Source organism: Hippopotamus amphibius, chromosome 1, assembly GCF_030028045.1.
Source record: "Hippopotamus amphibius kiboko isolate mHipAmp2 chromosome 1, mHipAmp2.hap2, whole genome shotgun sequence".
In the NCBI taxonomy this organism is placed as follows: Eukaryota; Metazoa; Chordata; class Mammalia; order Artiodactyla; family Hippopotamidae; genus Hippopotamus; species Hippopotamus amphibius.
The window spans coordinates 107,486,250-107,490,493 of NC_080186.1; the positions used below are offsets into that span (position 1 = coordinate 107,486,250).

The window sequence follows — 4,244 nt, forward strand, 5'->3', positions numbered from 1 at the left end:
ATCCTCAGACAGACATTTATTGGGCACCAGCTGGACGCCAGGCCCTGCTCCGGGCAAGGGGCTTCCTGGTGCGCAAATTCCAGGTCGTGCCTCGTGGAGTCCTTCTCTGGAAGCGCCAAGAGGAGGCAGCAAGGTGGGGACACAGCCGGTTGCTGTCCTTTCCCCCACACGACCACCGGACCTGGAGGTGGGGTGGGGTGAGGGGGGACTTGCGGTCAGCGCGACGAGTGAGGCCGATCACTAGTGGGAAACGGGAGACTTTGGCCCGAGAGAGCCTGCAGTCGTGCTGCGTAGAGGGGCTGCTTTTAAGGAGGCCAGGAGCAGGCGAGGATGGTCGTGGGCCCGGCGTTGTTTCGTCGGAGCCCGCAGCTGATTCGGTCTCGGTGTCTACGGCCTGACATTCCCGAGTGACAAGACTCAGTGTCTCTGGTGCCAGCGAGGTTGGACAAGATAGTGGCATTCTACTCTGTTTTCCGCTGGGGCTGGAAGGGACGGGAAATACATTGTTTCCAGAATGTTACAGCAAGATCTCGCAGCCCTATGTCTCTGTGGCGCAATCGGTTAGCACGTTCGGCTGTTAACCGAAAGGTTGGTGGTTCGAGCCCACCCAGGGACGAGCTTCGGCCTAGAATCCAAGGAGGTCTCAGCTGCCGCTTTTCCGTGTCTGCCCAATTGCCCTTTCAGTTCCTCCCCAGCGCCCTTCTTCAGGAATCTCCACCCAGCCCAGCTGATCCCCAGCACGCTCCTTCCTCCCGGTTTTTAACCCTGGTGCCCCTGTGTCTTGGCACCACTCCATGGAGGGCTGCCCCTCACTAACTCATCTGCCTTGTACATTCCAGGGCACCTGCCAGAGGATAAAGGGACATGCACACGGGTGGGGGGAATCTCTTACTCAAGCTGGGATGTCGGCAATCAGGCTCTGTGCACCACCTGCAGGGCACCGCAACGCGCAGTATTCACGGACCGATCTCAGACGCCTCCACCCTTTCATTTGAGACTGTCGCTTTCTTTTTTCCTTTATTGCCCCACCCCAGGTACCATAATCCAGGTTCAGAACACTGCTTTCGATTCCCTCCAGCCCTGCTTCAGACAACCCTCCCTCAAGCCCCAAGCAATATTAATCTGCTTTCTGCCTCCATAAGTTTCTTTTCTGGACATTTCAGATAAATGGAATAAATCAATATGTAGTGCTTTGTGACTGGCGTCTTTCACTTAGCACAATGTTTCTGAGGTTTATCCATGCTCTGGCTTGAGTTTCTTTGCTTTTTATTACTGAGTAGAATTCCACTGTGTAAATATACCACATTTCAGGTGCCATTCACTAGTTGATGGGCATTTCAGTGTTTCCTGTTTTTTGATTTTGTGGGTGTTTTTCTTTTGGTTTTGCTATTATAAATAATGCTGCTATAAATACATTGAACAATCTGCACCTATGTTTCATTTCTCTTCAATAGATATAAAGAAGTGGAATTGCTGGGTTTATGGTAAGCTTATGCTTAACTTTTGAGAAACTGTCAAACTGGTTTCCAAAGTGGCTGTATCATTTTTACATTCTGACCAGCAACATCTGAAGGTTCAGTTTCTCCACCTTCTCACAAGCACTTGCTATGGTCTATCCTACTTAAACATAGCCATCCTAGTCGGGGAAAAGTGATATCTTGTTGTTTTAATGTGCATTTTCCCAATGGACAATGACATTGAGCACCTTTTCTTAAGATTATGACCCATGTATTTGTCTTCTTGGGGAAAATGTCTATTCAAGTCTTTGGCTGATTTGAAAAATTGTGTTGCATCTTTCTATTGAGTTGAAGTAGCTCTCTAGCAATTGTAAATACAATTCCTTCATTGGCAATTTGATATGCATATATTTTCTCCTAGTCTGTGGTTTGTCCTTTCATTTTCTTAATGCTGTCTTTTGAGGCAAAGTTCTCAATTTTCATGAAAGTTCTCTTCTATATAACACGTTTGCTGTAGTATCTTAGAACTCTTTGCTTAACCTAAATGCACAGTAACTTTTCTCCTATGTGTCCCCTTGAAGTTTTGTTTTAGCTCTTACATTTAGGTCTGTGGTTCATTTTGAGTTAATTGCTATATGTGGTGTCATTTCAAGCAAAGTGCCCTATGACGGCAAGAGATCTTGGAGGTAAATTACCTTTAAGAGTTAATCTCCCCCAGGCCAGGACACTGAGATTTCATATTCCTGCACCCTTTATTGAGCGGCTAAGTGCCTAGGGAGAGGTCAAATAAATGGGTTCTGGTGCTCATACACTCCATGTACTTCCCATTCTCTGGGACTGGGAACAAGGTAGCTCTATGAGTCAGAGGACTGTCCTACTCAGAGGAGGCCTTCGTCACAAAATAGACCAAAAGCAGGAGAGGGTTACACAGGAAGGATCAAAGGGATCCAGGTGATCTGGGTTGGGCTTCTAGAAGGTCTCCTACTGAGTGGATGGGAAGGAGGACTTGCACAGCACGAACTCAGTGAACATATACCTGGAGGGATCACAGCAGATTGAACACATTTTGCACTTTCGTAAACGTTATTGCCAACATGAAAACAGTGGGGTGTGTGCATTTGTGTGCATATATGTTTGTGTTTGTGTATGTGCGTGTGTGTGTTACCTCGGCTATCATAAGGTGTGCGGATCAGGAATCTGGAGTTACTCCGTCTAGGGAAAGGATAGGGGATCAAGAGCCAGATCAAGAGCCATTCTCAGCTCTGAGAGAATCCTAAGCATTGGCTGGCATTTCCCAAGCTCAACCCAGAGACCCTACAATTTGAAGATTCCTGGGTTTGTCATGTGGGTCAAAGGTACACTAGCAGACAGAAGTTGACATGCTGAGTACAGAAATAGACAAAGAAATACAATATTCCGTAGACAGACCACATTCCTTACCGCCCTCACTGTAGTGGTCTCACTGAAAATAGGAATGGGCAATTGAAACGTGGTATGCAACACAGGTTATGGGAACAGGTTGAAAGTGTCAGTTAATAGTATAAATTATTGTGTCCTCAGATTGAATTTGCTGGAAAGTAAAGTGGGGACTCCACTGAAAAATGTTCTAGGTTCTGCAGGAAGAAATGTAACTGAGCATGACCTCATGGGGCCTTCACAGGACAACCCCCTCCCCAACACCCATGTCCTCTGTCTGACTCCTGACTATAGAAAAATTTTAGCTGAAGGATAAAGTTAATCAGAAAAATGAGAGAATGCAGAAGCAAAGGAAAATAGTCAAACAAGACAAAATAATAATTAGCCATTAACCAAAGTGAAGGACCTTTAGGTCCTCCTCAAGGGCAATAGGTGATATTCTAAGCCATAGCCTTTGAGCTGTTTTGCAGATACTGAAAACCCCGCCAGGTGATACTAGTTAACTACAAGGTGACCAGACTGTAACCATGACATAAGCTGCTCCATCCTACACAATTCTGAGAACTCACCTCAAAGGAATGGGAACAAAGCATCTCTGGACCTGAAGATTAACCGTACTTCAAACAATCAAGGTGACACTCATCAGGCCACCGCAGGAACAATTTCAAGTTGACTGTCAGAGCCAACTGTCCTGTTCTGCACAAAGCCCCCTCCCTCAACCTATATACTCATGAAACTGCCCTTTAAAAGCTCTTGCCCACTGATTGGCAGTTTTGGAATTGGCTTATGGACACAAGTCTGCCTTCTCCTCATGTTGCTGGCTTCCTGAATAAAGCAACCTTCCCTTTCCTACCAACACTTGTCTTTCCAGTACTGGCTTTTGAGCAGCAAGCAGCCAAACCTCAGTTCATTATCAGATGTGGGGAGGCTACAGGAGAGTGCAATTATACAACTCAGTATAACGCAGATAACAACATCTTCCACGCTTCATGCAGTTTTTCTTTCATTTTTTCTGAGGCCATGGTCTCATGCATAAGTCTAAATACATTTGTACCAAGAAAGTTGATATCAATACAAAACACACAAAATCTACCATTACATTCGGCAGTGCATGTTCCTAATGGTACTGTAGCCGGGTTTATACCAGCAAGTAGCCAAATTGTGGCTAACTTTGAATGCAGCCCCAAGATAGCCATGTGTTTGCTTCTCCTTGGCCCCACCTCTAGCTTAAGCACTACATCTGAGCTGGCTCCATTACTGGGGGAAGATGTAGGTCAAATAGTGCATAATGCAAATGGGGGAAAGCATAGCAAAAAGCAGGCATGCTCATAAGTGAGTTAGGATTCCAGAGAGGAGTGTGATCATGCTATT

The 4,244-nt window shown here is 46.0% G+C and overlaps 1 non-coding gene across 1 annotated transcript; it reads left to right on the top strand.

Annotated features, from left to right (window-relative positions):
• Positions 1-542: 542 nt before the first annotated feature.
• Positions 543-616, top strand: TRNAN-GUU (transfer RNA asparagine (anticodon GUU)). Its single transcript has one exon. It is a non-coding gene; the product is annotated as a tRNA-Asn (tRNA).
• Positions 617-4,244: the final 3,628 nt, after the last annotated feature.